At 38.9% G+C, this 16,051-nt stretch overlaps 1 protein-coding gene across 1 annotated transcript in view; it reads left to right on the forward strand.

Moving 5' to 3' along the window:
* Positions 1 to 8,512: 8,512 nt before the first annotated feature.
* The window catches only part of LOC128745378 (calcium/calmodulin-dependent protein kinase type II alpha chain), a 71,158-nt gene continuing 63,619 nt past the window's right edge, over positions 8,513 to 16,051 (forward strand). Inside the window, exon 1 of the mRNA XM_053842439.1 lies at positions 8,513 to 9,117. The gene's annotated coding sequence lies outside the window, so the exon portion shown is untranslated. The remainder of the gene's footprint in view (positions 9,118 to 16,051) is intronic.

The following is a 16,051-nucleotide window of genomic DNA, read 5'->3' on the forward strand; positions in this document are numbered from 1 at the left end:
GTTGCGAGTTCCTCTTCTGCTTCTTCATGGTCGAATTTTCCTTGCTCGGTTCCTTCCTTCTTGCTCCGATCGAAGTAACAAAGCCAGTCAAGGTCAGCACACCAAGGATGGCGGCACCGAACGAACGACCGACCGACCGACCGTGGGAAAACAAGGCACATTAAGGTAATCAACGGCAGGCCCACCTCGTGTTTTACGTTGCTACACCTGTGCCGTATAGTGAAAGTCAAAGCCGAGCCCACAAAATTTGACACACGCACACACACACACACACAACCACGCACCGTACGCAATAACAAAAAAGGTCGTGACTGCTGGCTACAGATGGTGGTGCTGTGCTGTGTTGTGCTTGTGCTTGTGGTATAGTTTTTCAGGTGCGTGACTCAACTCAATGTCAAAGCCTGCCACGTTTCTGCGATGAGCAGCAGCAGTTGTCAGTCATTCGGTGGTAGAGGCAATGGCAGAGCGGGGCGCCGGTCGAACGGAGGGATTCAATTTGATATTCTCAACCAGCATTCAGCAAACGCACGTGTACACGAGTCGTCGAAGTTGGCTGTGATTTATGCCTGCCCAGCAGAATCGTCGGTCGTAGACTTTTCGCTCCACTGTACGGTCTGTAGGGCGTCCTACAACATGTGCAATCATCTTCTTCTGGGGCCGCTTGTTTGCCGCTTGCTTGGTTTTTCTCTCCATCCGGTTTCGATTCCGGAACTGCGCGCATTCGGCTTGTTTCGGTCTGTTTCAGTCGCAGAGTAAACATTGATCTGCTCTGCTTTTAGCTTGGTTATTATATTATATATGTACTTTGAATGTTCGTCGTGTGAATCCCTCCTGTATCCAGGCATAACTTATTGGTTAGATGTCAAAATGGATAAAGTCTAATTTTTACTCATATTGTCGCATTTTTTTCCTCTTCTTGTTACAGGTACGGCCACTGAACGGTAACAAAGTCTCACCCAGCAGAACGTAATGGCTCTGTGGCGGTAAAAGCTCGGTAATCCTCTAACAATCAAGGCTCCCATCTTGAATGAAGAGGAAAGGCTTGGGATGTATATGTAGACCGGTTTCAAGGTAATAAACTGCATTATTAAACCGACGACCGAACAAAGAAGATACAGTGAAAATGGGTGCGCGACAGAGAGATACGTGTGGCCGTCTTTTTCACTGCCCGAAATATTGGAACTTTTCCAATGGTGAACTTTTCTCCGAGTAATTAAAGCATTTACTAAGGGATTTGAAATTCATGAAAATGAAGATACTCCATTAAACTCTTGCACAACATTCGACCAAACCGTTTATTTATGCAAGGATTTTGAAAATTTGTTGCCCAGATAAAGAAAAAACAAGGCACCTCCATCGTACGAGAGCAAATGGAAATACACGGTTAGCTGTGGAAAAGAATAAGCCAAAGTTGGAACCGAAATAAAATTTCAGCATCGATCACTTCTTTGACACTATTTGACACGTGTCTTAATGCATGTTAAAATTTCAATTAGCGCTCACGTTTTGATTCATTGCTCTGATTTGACTGAGCTGAAATGTTGATACAGGTTATTTAAAAAGTATTGAAAGTAAAAATAAAAGAAGCTTCAACGCACTTTTTCCAACGAATGTTTTCCAAAAACATTCACTTTCAAAAACTGCAACAGTTTCTTTATTCGACGAAGAGCGATCTCAACGAATGTTTTACTTTAAATGTCTGAACAGAGTCGCCGTTAGAAACCGACTCTGATGAATATGGCGGATGTAGAAGCAATTCGTATGTTAAAGGTTAATGTGTGGTATTCAGCCACCTAATAAATAAGTGTATTGCACGTATCGTGAAAGCCATCCCCCGGCGCCATCCCGAACCCCGAAGGCTTGCTGTTCGTTCTTCGGTTCGTATGCGCAGTGAGTTCGGGCATGTTGCCATCGTACGATAATCTTATCCCTCAGTGCGTAGTTAACCTCTTTGAATATAAGTTGTGTGTGTGCTAGATGCGGCATGTTGGGTGAATTCTAGTGGATAGCAGTGTTACACAGTTAAGTACGAGCAAATTAAGATACAAAAAAACTTATTACAGTAACGTTAATCTTAAGCTTATTTAGACCCTCTTTTTTCTGCATGGACATTATCACTTCGACCAGTATTTAGGTCTATTGTGATACCGTCAAGGTGTTGTATAGACCAAATCATCATACCGTTAATTGATATATACTGGCGCCCTTGTTTACATTTTGGAAAATTTTCCTTTTCGTTTATAGCGAATGTAGCGTGTGTTTTAACATTTTAAAGGCATAATGGCGTTTTAAATTTATCCTAATGCTGTTTAAAACAACAAACTTGCCGTTTAACAGCTGAAACTTTTTTGGACTCTGCGGTCTGTTTGTAAACAAGGGCGCCAGTATCTGCCAGATGACGTCACCTTGATTTGGTCTATTCCGCACTTCATTTTTTTTTGCAGTAACGCTATGGAGTGGGCGAACTGCTTGTTATCCGTGCTTAAGTGTCGGTTTTTCACTCTTTTTCCCTTTTTTATGCGCTTCTACTAGTTTTCAACCAATCTCGCTCTCTAGAGCTAGGAAGTGCGGAGACTACCCGGGTAGAAATGCATAACGAATATTAATGTAAAAGCATTACGATTACTATGAATTTTACTGTTTACAACACTTTATGCTGTAACTTCACTGTACCGTTCTTGCTAAAATTTTCATATAATTCGGCAAAAATCCGAATTTTTTCGAAGCAAATGGCCGCCGAAAATCATCTCTATCTAAGGTCCAATCCTTAGCAGGTTAAGTTATTTTTAGTCACAAATTGTGTCTCTTCCTCCGTCTAATGTAGAAACCACCGATCGAGAAGTTTAATCTAACTCGTTTTACTGACGGGACGACGACACTATGCAGCCGCTTGCGACTTACGCTATTCGTCTGTCAGCGTGTCAGCCGCGATTCTCAACGCGGGTGTTCGGGGAAAGACTCCGTTTCTATGGAATAAACCAACCTCGTTGTTTTTATGTCTCGACTTTGAATGATGTCAGACATACATAAGTTTTTATAACGGTAGATTTTACGATTGACGGAGGGCACGATAGTAGACAGTAATGAAACAAATGTCGAATTTGTTTATTCAATCCGGGTTGAAACTGGATGAATTTTATCTGTCAGATAGGAACAAATGAACACAAAAAGTTCATCCAGTTCCAATCCGGATTGAATAAACAAATTCGACAAAAGAGTCGACAGGATTTAACAGATTGAGACCAGCCTAGGCGTGAAGGGGAAAGAGCGGAATTTGTTTATGTAGGTGTGCTGACCTCTAGCCGTTCCTAATATGAGCGATGAATGCAGCTTGAAAATCATAATAGTTCGAAGTCTGTCAAATTCATTGTCATCATATGATATCCTTTCAAAAACATAATAAATACTAATAATCCAAAAGCCTACAATTTTATTTGCAGAATTTACCTTAAATTTCATTGTAAATTCATTGTAAAATAGTGTAAACTTACAGTGAATGTACCACAAAGTTCACTGTTTTTGGTTTTTATTTCTATGGGAAAAAGCCGAAAAATTTAGTGCAACAGCACTTAATCACCCCCTTATTCGCTGTAAAATTGGTGGTTTTCATTAAAATTTACTGTGAAAATAGCGGTATTCATGGTAACTTCAGTGTAACTTTTACAAAGATTTTCACTGTTCCAATGTGGTTTTTCGATGTTTTGTTACAGTGAAATTCAATGTTTTTTCGCTATACATTTTTATTCGGATAGTTATAATTTGCCCTTGGACAAGAGGCTTCATTAGCACCTCAAGCAAGTACCACTCTTGTAGCTTGCCCTGGCAAGAGAATAAACCCATGCTAAATTCACTTAACATTGAATGGCCTGAATCTACTAAGATACGAAGCCACGACCACTCGCTTGTCAAGGCAGACTGAGTAACCTTGCGGCTACAGAACCCCCTTCTAACCCTCTTTAAACCCTCTAACAAGCAGCATCGTAAGAACTATCTGGAATGAAAGTAACGTTGAAATGAAAGATTTCAAATGCTGAAAACTACTAAACTACTGAACGAAACTGAACAATTTATATTTCGTTGGAAAGACGAAATGATCAGCACTTTTATGGAGGGGGTGAGAGAGCAATTTTATGGACGGCGTAAGAGAGGGGAGGGGGGGGGGTGTCTCCTATACAAATGAAACACAAATTTCCTCAAAACTCGAGAACTAATCAAGTAAATGGAACCAAATTTGGCGTGTGGGGGTTATAGAAAGCAGGATTTTTTTACAAAACAAATCGAATATAGCCTAAACTTATGCAGTTTATTCAAGAAATGGAGAGTTATTTTCAGTTAAAATTGAGTGTTCTTCATTTGACAAAAAAAAGAATTGAAATAAAATAAGAGAAATAAGAGAAATTTTACCTCTAAGTTGGCATCGAGGCATGTGTGTTCGAATCTCGGCTGGGAGAGGCTGTAAGAGTCCATAGGATCGAGTCTCTTCGAGGCGCGGCCAGGGTCGAAACAATCTGACAACTTATCCTGCATGCTTTTCAAGATCGCTCTTGAGGGTGTAACTCGACAAGCAGATATCCAACCAAGAAGTTTGATTTTCAATAATTGTAGCAAACTACGCAAGCTATGCGCTTTGATATTAAAGCCAGAAGCATTATCATGGCGCAGGCCATTTGCGCTAGACTGATAGCAGAGGCCAGAAGGATTGAGCTTAAAATTAGGATTAGGGAGTTTTTAGGGATTTAACAATGCGCACTGACGACATATACGACCTGGCGGACGATATTTGGCGGAGTACAAGCTGGAAGTGAAGAGTGACGCAGGTGCATGAATCAAAGGACACTACTTGAGGTGACTACTAACGGATTTGGCGATAGTCGGTAAGGTACGGTGAACGGGATACGTCGTAAGGAAAACGACCGGCACTCAGAAAAGTGAAACTGGCTCGAAAGAGGTTGATGATCTCGGACATTATAACACCGTCCGTTTTTTGTAAGAAAATGGGTAGAATACCATCCGGACCTGGAGATTTCATTGGTTGAAAAGAGCTGAGTGCCCAATTGATCGAAGGTTCCGTAAACAATCGACGTGCAAGTAGAACCGAATTATTTGGCACATTGTGTAATGACCCATTCTGCTGCTGCCCGCCTGTGTTTTGTCCAGTGGTCACTGTCGAACCAGGGAAGTGCGTGTTCATTAGAACTTCCAGAGTTTCCCTGGTGGTAACAGTGAGTCTCCCATCCTCTTTTTTTAATTGCCCTAGACCATTGCAGTGGTCTTTGCACATTGCATTCTGCAGACGCGTAGCCTCTGGCAGAGTTTGTATGCTTTCGCAAAATTTAACTCGTGATTTCCTTTTGGCTTTGCGTAGCTCAGCGTTGTATTTGAACGCTGTAATGAAAACGAATGGAAAGTGAGAGCAAAAACCAAGAAGGTGAGAAAAAGGAACAAAAACTGGAAAAACGGGAATGGGAAAGAGAAAAAGCGGAACACAAAAGAGGTAAAATGCGCGATAGAAAAAAACTACAACTGTTAATTTCTATTACAAGTAAAACTTCGAATCTAGTTTCCTGTCTATGTCTATGTTTGAAGTTAAATTTCATTGCTTAACCCTCTAACGGGCAACAGCGTAAAAACGATGCGATCGAGCAAATGATCACTTTATCATGAAAGTGCACTCAAAAGAAGCTCTAAGATTTTCATGGGAAAATATTTTTCTGGAGGACCGCTAGGTATGAAATAGTTCAATTTCTCTTTTTAGTTTTTTATGCCTAACGATCTACCCAAATATTTTTTCAGTTCAAATATCTTACAAAATTGAAAAAAAGCATGTACATTACTCATAGGAAAAGTTTGAGATTGAACGTTTTGTTCTAGATGTCCTTTTTCTTCAAACGTAAAATAGGGGATTTTCGCACCATAATTTTGACGTAGGACTACGTCTTTGTTTACTATACTGAGACTGGGTAGCACTTTGTGAAAATGAAAATAGAAGTGTAACGTTTGAATGAAAGATTTCAAATGCTAGTAACTACTAAACTACTGAACGAAACTGAACAATTTATATGTTGTTGGATAGATAAAATGCCCAGCAATTTTAAAGGGCGGTAAGAGAACAATTTTAAGGAGGGCGTAAGAGGGGGGGCTCCTATACAAATGAAACACAAATTTCCTCATAACTCTGGAACTAATCAAGCAAATGGAACCAAATTTGGAATGTGGGGGTTTCAAAAGGCAAGAATTTTTACTATGGTAAATTGAGACCCCTCCCCTCTTTAGGAGGGGAGGGCTCCCATACAAATAATATACAAATTTCCTCATAACTCGAGTACTAATCAAGCAAATGGAACCAAATTTGACATGAGGGGGTTTTTGGAGGCAGGAATTTTCATATCATATTTGCGATGAACGTGCTTTGGCTTTAATGTTATTTGTAACCAATGGGCCTTTTAAAGGCCACATACGAGTTAAAGTAAGATTATTGAAACTAATCAAGCTAATATTCAATACAATAATCTATCATTCATTATCCATTCCAACCTTTATGATGCACACAAGTGATTTTTAAAAGAAATCTCTATGTCTGAAAGGTTGCAGGCGTTGTACTCATGAAATCCCGTCCACGTATTTTCATAGCCACCGTTGCATTCAATGAAGAATCGAATCTGAATATTTCGCTCTTTTCTTCTAAAAATTCACTTACCCAATGGCACTCACAGATTCTGATAAACATACATATGCCAGAAATGCAGTTTACATTAGTCTTAAATCTGATGATCTGATATAGTCCTACGTCACCCTTTCGTACAACCCTTAGGGCTGTATACCTTGTAGTTTTTTTCGGAATTTTTCGAAATGTTTTTGAAAGATGATAACTTTTGAACGCATGGTCAGGATGTTGTGATATTAGTATCAACATGTCAGGAAATCTATTCTGAACACATTTCTCATTTTGTCAATTAAAAAAAAATTCGTATGTGGTTCTGAAGCTTCAAAAGCGAAGGCCGTCTACAGACGGTCTTACCCGTTAGAGGTTTAAATTAGTCCGAATTCAAGTCTAATTAACTGCTCTATGTTAAGTCCGATTTCAAGTCCAATTTCCAGTCCAATTTCAACTCAAATTTCTAGTCCAGTACCAAATCTAATTTCTAGTTCAATTTCATTTTCAATTGTAGATCCAGTTGCACCCGAAAGTTCGGATTTTTCAATTTAATCGGTCGGTTTTTTGTGATATGTAATAATAGATTCGCCATCCGACGATTACTCCGTTTTTCCAGCCCAAAACATTCTTCTGAAAGGTCGGATGCCCCAGCTTCTGTATATGTCCAGCGCGTAGCGTAGTGGCTGCAATGTCCTTTGACTTTAACTAGGAACACCATTGAGGCGCTTTGAACTAGACCTTTACACTGCAGTTTTGCTAAATTTCCATGTGAAAACATAATTTTTTTCTCACTTTTCCACTTGACTCACTTTTATGTGGACTACATTCAGAATGAAATACATCATTGACACAGTTACGCAGTCCTCCACAGGATGAAAGCTACGTAGCTCAAAGGAAAACTGTTCGAAATTATTAGGAAATACCAAAAAACCAAGCGAAATTGAGGCTTTTCAAAGCGCACACGCTCTTGTGAGTTAACTTTTTCGAGAACCCACTGTAAAAACAATTATATTTTATTACTATTGGTACCAACGCAACAGTTTTGTGTTCATTTTCACAATGTGCTAGTCAGTTTGTTGAACAAACAAGTATTCCAATTTGTGGTAGTTCTCCCATTTTATTGGACGAAAATTTAAACATCACCGAAAAAATTATTTTCTGCTTCTCTGTTGTTGTTGTTGTTGTTGTTGTTGATTTCACATTCAAAGAGCTTTGAGTAGTTTCAATTTTGGGTAAAATATTGGTCAACGTAAAACATTTGTGCTGTACCGAGAAGAGTGTTATTTCAACATCATAACGATTTAAAATAAAATTCGAAGGAAACGTGGGTCCATTTACCACGGTGCTTCCATTGAGCTTTCGGGGAGGAAGTTTCGCCACAAAAGCAGCAGTTCCACAGTACCAGAAGATAGACAAAACAGGAAACAGTAAAAACGATAAATTCTCCTGAATTCAAAAGGACACATAGAGTGCATGCTGCTGATGGTACGTATTGCTTGTGCAATTGTGAGCTGGGGGTTCTCCACCTCGCCGACGAGGTGGAGCATCCCCAGCTCCGGCCAGACTGGCAGCACTGCTGGCTTCTCCGCTCCGCGGAAGTATCATGCTATGCTGAGCGGCTGCTCTTTTAAGAGTTGGCTCCCCATGGCCATGCGGTATGTAGCGGCGGCGCGTCCTATTCGGCACGGTAACACGGGAGGGTTTCTCTTTATTTTTGCTCCGGTTTGAGCACGAACCGGAGCTGGAGCTGGAGCTGGAGCAGCAGCTTGCTTGCGTGCTTGCGACTTGAACGCGAAAATCACTCTCAGTTTATCACCAGCGGCGAGCGGAGTGCTCGAAAAAATCGTCTCCGGCCCCAGAAGTGTGGAGGTAACCTCAGTAGTGGTAGCAGCAGCAGCAGCAGCAAAAAGAAGAAGTTAGTTTCACCTTCATCAGTTATTTCTTCTTTTCTGGGCCACTACTGCACTGCATCGGGGACACATCGCGGGGACCGTTAATCAGTTGACCGTCGGACGGAATAGAAGTCCTTTCCGAAGACAATGCGGAATTCGGGGAAAAAATTGGTGCGAGTAAGCAAATAGTGCGTTTCGTTCGGTGCGTTCTTAAGTGTTAAGTGTGTTGAAGGCTGCGGCAATATTGAAGAGTTCGAAGTTCGAACCGCGGCTGGCTGGCAACCGGAGGTGAAATCGATTCCTATAGTGTAGTTTATTATTGTGTCCGTCCAAAAATCTGGAACAATCATAGGCTGGGCCCTTCTACCATTGTGCACAGTGATTGTTAGTGCAGTCGATATAGATAGCCCAACCAGCTAGCAGTGTTCTGCTCATGGTCATCTTTACCTTCGAGGTCGAACCAAAGAGTCCCCAAAAGCACCATCATCATCAACAACAATAACAGCAGTGGCAGCAGCAGCCGCAGCAACAACGACAGCAACAGAAAACCGATTCTCTTATCATATAGAGGTATATCATCATCATCCTATTCGCTAGTGTATTCTCATTTCCAAGTATTATTTCCATCCTGCTTCGCCACGGCCATCCGTATAAATAATTGATCACAATGCTGAATGTATAGTATTATATTCTCCGACGAGGTATCGCCTTTCTTGCTCTCTTCTCCCGTTGTTGGCCCAACGCCGGGCAGGGCAGTCAGCCACGGTCGGCCGGGTTGCCAGTGCATCCGTGAAAGCGCAACCCTGTTTGCAGCCAGCAGCAGCAGCAGCTTATCAGCTTCAGACTGCGTCGCACGCCGTCTTTCTTCGGTTGTGCGAGGAACGGACTGCGAACGGACGACTGTGTACGTGTATGAGTGAGTGTGATAAGAAACGGACCTCTGCCTGGTTGCCCGCCTGCCTGCCTACCAGCACGGCGCGGCGGGCGGTTTGGTCAGGCTACTGCAGCGAACCAAGAGGACACGCTGTCGAGGTAATGTTTCGTGAAAAAAAAACCCTGTTTACTTCGTGGCGGAAATTAGCTGCGAGTGTCACTCAGCGCCATCCACAGTGGCAGCACATTCATTCCCGTCCCATCGCCTTCGCACACTTCACGGGTCGGCCGCCCGAGCCGAAAAGGATTGGCCAAATCGGAACGACCGACCGACCGACGAGTGGGTGTTTGCCGGCGCCAACAGCACAACAAACCGTGGAACCGTGTGGCCGGTGTGGTGGGGTGGGATGGGGGTGGAAAATTCTCACAGAACCAACGACAGCAGCGGTTGATTTGTGATTGCGTTTAATTTTTTTCCCCCGACGTTGCACAAGACGGCATTTTTTGTGTCTTGCTCGGTAGAAAAGCATTCCATACAACGGATGGACACTAAAAACAATCACAATTTAAAGGAAAAACTCAAGTGGTTAAAACTCTCGAATGCTCTATTTTCGTAATGAGCTTTTAGCAAGAATTCACCGGGAAACAGCTGTTAGCAATCCGGGTCAAAGCGAAGGGCGGTGTATGTCAAAGGTTAGTCTTTTTTCCGGACTGGAAGTTCGGATTGGCTCGAGAGAGCAGGAATAATTAGACAGATTTTATTACGATGAGCACTAGCGTACCCAGACATTAGCAAAAGGTGGGGAACCTGACCTTTCAGAAGATTGTTTTGGCTTGAGAAAAAAAAAACAGAGTAAACGTAGGATGGTGAATCTACTTATTACTTATGACAAAAATACCGGCCTATTAGATGCACTGGTAATTAGATGACTTTTAGGTGCAATGGTATTTAAAATCAAAGTTGAAATTGGACTAATTTGGACTTGGATTTGGAAATCGAAATTAAAGTGAGATTTGAAATTGGACTAAAATTTTGAGTAATTTGGACTAGAAATTTCACTCACAAATCACAATTAGACAAGAAATAGGACTAGACTAAATAGCAGAGAAAATTTCAAGTTTTTATTTCAAATTGGACTTGAAATTTCACTGAAATTGGAATGGATTTGGGCTTGAAATTATTTGTGTTCCCTTTTTTTCTCTTTTCCAATTCCGTTTTTCAATTTTTTGTATCGTTGCCTTGGTTTTGGCTTTCACTTTTCTTCATTGTCACATGTTTTCTATCTAACAGTTTATTTTTTCTTCGTTTCCTGTCCCATAGTTTCTAGCTTCCAGTCCTGATTTTCCTCTTGGTTTCACACTTTTTTTTTGTAATTTTCTTTCCAGTTATTCCGTCTTTTCTTCCCTTTTTCGATTTTTCATTCCCAGTTTTTATCTAATCCCCTTGCTCGTTTTTCATCTTTATCTGTTACATTTTTCCTCATTTAGATGCCCCGTTTTTTCTTCTTCTGTCACGTTTAGTGCTCAAAACATTGACAGCCCTGCATGAAGGCGAATATAAAAGTGCATTCAGCGCATACAGCATTTACCCCCGACATGACATGTCTAGTATGAGACAAGTAGACATGGTTACTGAACTGCTCACAGTATTTGTCTTTCTTAGTTTTCTACCCTTCAAAACAATACAGCCATGAATTGCTGTGCCGAGTGATTGCTCGAGACTAACCGGTCACTCAATTATCTTGACTCTCTTGACGGATATTTTAGATTTAAAAGTTTAGTATTTTGAACTGTCTGCTTTTTACAATCAAGCAAAACTTGGCAGAAGGAAATTAATTAAAACTTTGGAGCAATGTTTACGCGTTTATCGTAATTTTGTTTGCCGTTGTCGGCAGTTCAATACGAAGGAATGATTCACATTTGATTTCATTCACTATTGTCGAGACGGAATAACACGAATATCAGCGCAAGTGATTCACTCGAATCGTTAAAAATGCTGGGTTTTTTTCATCTGTACTAGAAACAGCAAAGAATGAGTAGTATATTGCATTAATTCATGCGTATTGCATAATATGAATAAAAGGTTTCTAAGCACTGGTCACGTTCATTCTATTCTAAGCTCCCTTTGTTCACTTTAGTCTCTGGTTTTCGGGAGTAGAATTTTTCCTCTTTTTCTCACCAGTTTTACTTTGCCAGTTTTTTTTGGTATGATTTGGGTCCCAGTCCCAGCCCATTCCCATTTCCTTTTCCCGTCTTTCTCTTTTTACATGTCGTTTGACCTTTCCTGCTTTGCACTATGGGCCAGAAATTCAAATTTCGGGACAAAAATATTTTCTGTTGAACGGCATGTCTCAGCTCAATGTGGTCTTCGGCAACTTTTTGAATAAAAAATTGTTGCATATTTTGAAGGGGTCGTCCAATATTTAAGCGTTACTTAAACAATAATTTAAGTAATAGCTTTTTGAGTAAACTTTTTTTCATCTTTTTGGTTTCAAAATATTAAAGATAAACCAATCTCAAGTAATTTTTCTGAAGATATGAAACTTCTATCTTTTACCCATTTTCAGTAATAGACCTTTGTTTATAAACGATTCCTCAAATCACATTTCTTCTTGTAACATGTTTATTTCAACAGACAGCTCAATGTGATGTTCTAGAAAATATTTTGCACATAAAAGAGGAATATTTCTGCTGAAGACTGTTTTGCTTCATATGCATTATTTAATAATATATAAGTGATTTATATAAGTACTAGCTGACCCGGCAAACTTCGTACTGCCACCAATTGAATTAAATGCCGTAAATAGTAAATTTTGGATGTACTCAAACTGTAGGTTAAGTTTTGTGCGTTTTTGAGAAGTTTATCTTTTGAGGGAATGGTTAATTGACTACCGGATTTTCATCTGTTTCTTACAACTGTGCTAAACCATTAGTTAGAAATGGCAATCAAAATCGTAAAATGTATTGCCAAATATACGCCAAAAACATATAGAAAATGTTGATTTTTCAATTCTCAGTAGCCAACAGTTGTGCTGAGTGTCAATTTATTTTTTGTAAAAGTAGACTCGATGTTATTATATAACGCCTAATTCCGTCTACTGCAGTTAACTATCTAATGATATGCAATATACATTCAAAACTTTTTGAGAACAGAATCGTTTCACCACCAACTATATTTTCATTGCCGCCGAAATCTATGATTGTTCTGTTCAACGCCCTCAAATGTTTTCTTTCGCCTTTGTGCATTCCCCCATTATTGATTTGAAATTTTGTTTGTTTTTTTACGCAAATTTTTGGTTTATTAAACATATAATTTGTTGACACTTACGATTTCCTCTATCGAAGCCAGAGCTTTGTTGTGATTGCCACCGTAATTTTTGAATTTAAATTTGATATTCATATGTATGAAATGAGAATGTCAATTAGATTCATTAGATTTTTAATTTTACTTATCAATCGATTGGTAAGAATTTATCGAATGAATTATACTCTACTGAAAGTCCTCAAACAATTACCTTTGTTAGTATATTAAACCAATCTGATAGGTTTCATTATTCCTCAAAATATAATCAATGTTATTTGCTAATTTCGTTTCTTGCTAGGCTCCTCAAACATACGAAAATGTAAATGTAAACATGCATTAGAAACGCATACAACGTAGAAAGTTTCCAGTTCTGATTAATTTCAATAATTTGATAAATGATGTGAAAGAATTAGTTTTAGACTATTAGGCTCTTTTATAAACTGAACCCCCAACGCATTATACAACATTTATTATTTTTTAAATTTGCTAGCCCATAAAACTGTTTATTAGCAAGAATAAAGATTCTGTTTCAATATATGTATATTGCATACCATATTAACGGACAACTACAGCAGACGGAATTAGGCATTATCTAGAGCTATCGAATTTACTTTTACAAAAAATAAATTAACAGCCAGCTTAACTGTTGAGTGCTATAAATTGAAAAATCAACATTTTCCACATGTTTTCAATGAATATTTGGCAATAAGTTTTAGGATTCTGGAAAGATTACCATTTCTAACTAATGTTGATTTCAGATAATCGCCGCCACCGCAATGTTTGTTCGATTTAATCGTCGTTTTCGGCGAAAGAAGTATGAAGATTTTTAAATACCAGTTAGTCCGGACGTTTCGAGCTACTACTGGTCTTCGCTCATCATCTGCGGACAACTTTTTCGTCCATTAGGTTCTACTTGGACTTGGAGAAAGATAAACCAAGTAGAACCTAATGGACGAAAAAGTTGTCCGTAGATGATGAGCGAAGACCAGTAGTAGCTCGAAACGTCCGGACTAACTGGTATTTAAAAATCTTCATACTTCTTTCGCCGAAAAACGTCGATTAAATCGAACAAACATTTCTAACTCAGTTTCTAAGTATTTCAGTATTCAGTATTTCTAACACAGTTGTAACGAACAGATGTTCTGTGAAAATCAGGCACTATTGGCCATTCAATCAAAGTTACCCTCATCAACATGTTTGTTAGCCCAGCAACGACGCTTCATATTGAATGCGACGCCGGTTGATTTGCACCGAAAATAATCATAGTAGTCTAAAACATTATCTATGCGACGAATGGCGGGAAAAGTAAAATATCGGGTTTTTACTATTTTTCAGTTTTTCGCGTAGATTTTTAATATTTTTTTTGCGTATAAACCTGACGCAAACCAAAACACATCAACTGAAAAAAGAATCATCCAATTCCGTCCTGCCGTTCTTGAGTTTATCCCTTACAAACAAACGAACCAACTTGGTTTTATTATATAGAAGATGTTCTGCAACTTTTGGAGAAAAAAAACTTTTTTTTAATTATTTAAGAAAACAAAAGTTTGTATGACCCTAATAGTGCAGGAAGATGCGCTATATTTTATTATTTTACTTCTCCGAAGACACCACCCTTGAAAAAATACACGTTTTTCATCAGGCGGTTTTTAACCTAAAAACAGTTATATCTTATTAATTAATATTGCAGAAAAAGCAAAACAGTCTTCAGCAAAAATATTCCTCTTTTATGTGCAAAATGTTGTCTAGAACATCACATTGAGCTGTCTGTTGAAATAAACATGTTACAAGAAGAAATGTGATTTGAGGGGTCGTTTATAAACAAAGGTCTATTACTGAAAATGGGTAAAAGATAGAAGTTTCATATCTTCAGAAAAATTACTTGAGATTGGTTTATCTTTAATATTTTGAAACCAAAAAGGTGAAAAAAATGTACTCAAAAAGTTAATAGTTAAATTGTTGTTAAAGTAACACCTAAATATTGGAAGACCCCTTCAAAAGATGCATCATTTTATTTCAAAAAGTTGTCGAAGACCACATTAAGCTGAGACATGCGGTTTAACCGCAAATATATGTGTCCCGAAATTTTAATTTCTGACCCATAGTGCTTTGCTCGTTTCCTGTGTCAGTTTTCATTTTCCTCTCTCGCTAGTCTTCTTTGGGTTACTCCTGTTCTCTGTTCCATTTTCCCTTTCTTGTCACGCTCTTCACTTTTCCCAACTTTTCTGCTCCGTTATTCGTCATTTTTGTCCCAGTTTCAGGCTAGGTTTTCCACTTTTTCAGTCACGTTTTTTGTTATCTGTTCTGTTAGTTAACAGGACCTTTTCTATTCTGTTTTGTTTTTGTCACTTATGCCCTATTTTCCTCCTTTTCTGCCACGTTCAATTTTTCGTTTTGTTTTTTCCTGTTGGTTTAATGTATTGATATTCTTCTTTTTCTCGTTTCGTTTCTTAATTTTCCTGCTCCCGGTATTTCTCCTTTTCGTCCTTTTCCATTCCGTTTTTTTCCTTTTTGGTCTATTTTTCCATCTCTGTCCATTTTGGGATCATTTTCTTTCTCGTTTTCCTCGTTTTTATCGTTTTTCCATCTTTTATATTTAGATTTCCCAGTTTTCCAATTTTTCTCCGCTAATTTTACTTCGTTTTCACTTTTTTCTCACGCTTTTTTCGTTTTTACATCTCGTTTTCTCTCCCTTTTTTCTTTGTCCGTTTTTCCTGTTCCATTTTCAGGTCCGTTTTTCCTCTTCCCCAGTCTCGTTGCAGTTTGTTATCTGTACAGTTCATCTGTTTCGTACTTCCTTTTACTATGTCCTGCTTTTCTGTCACGTTTTGGTTTTCGTTTTATCTTGTTAGTCTTCTGTTTGTTTTTTTATTCTCCATTTCTTCTTGTTCTGTTCTCGCTACTCAATTAATTTTTCTGCTCCTGTATTTTCTTTTCCTCTATTTCTATCCCGTTTTTTTTTCATTTTTGTTCTGTTCACCTTTTCTGCCCAGTTTGTGTTTCGTGTTTATTATCTTTCCCGTTTACCACTTGTGTTTTTTGCTCTTTTCCTGCCCCGTTTTTCTTGTTTATGTATCGGTTTTCTTGTATTTATGTCCTGTGTTTTCTATGTCATTGTTTTCTGTCCCATTTTTCACTTTTCGTCCAGATTATAACCCTGTTTTTCACTCACTTTCCGTCTTGTCCCTTTTTCCCTTTTTTTCAGCTCTTCGTTTTCGTCTGTTCCTCTTTTCTAAAAGAATTCCTTTTTTAGATGTCCCGTGTTTGCTTTTTTCTTGTACGTTTAATCTATTTTAGGCTCCATTTTCGTCATTTTCTCTTCAAAAA

The sequence above is a fragment of the Sabethes cyaneus genome, chromosome 1, assembly GCF_943734655.1.
Source record: "Sabethes cyaneus chromosome 1, idSabCyanKW18_F2, whole genome shotgun sequence".
NCBI classification, from domain to species: Eukaryota; Metazoa; Arthropoda; class Insecta; order Diptera; family Culicidae; genus Sabethes; species Sabethes cyaneus.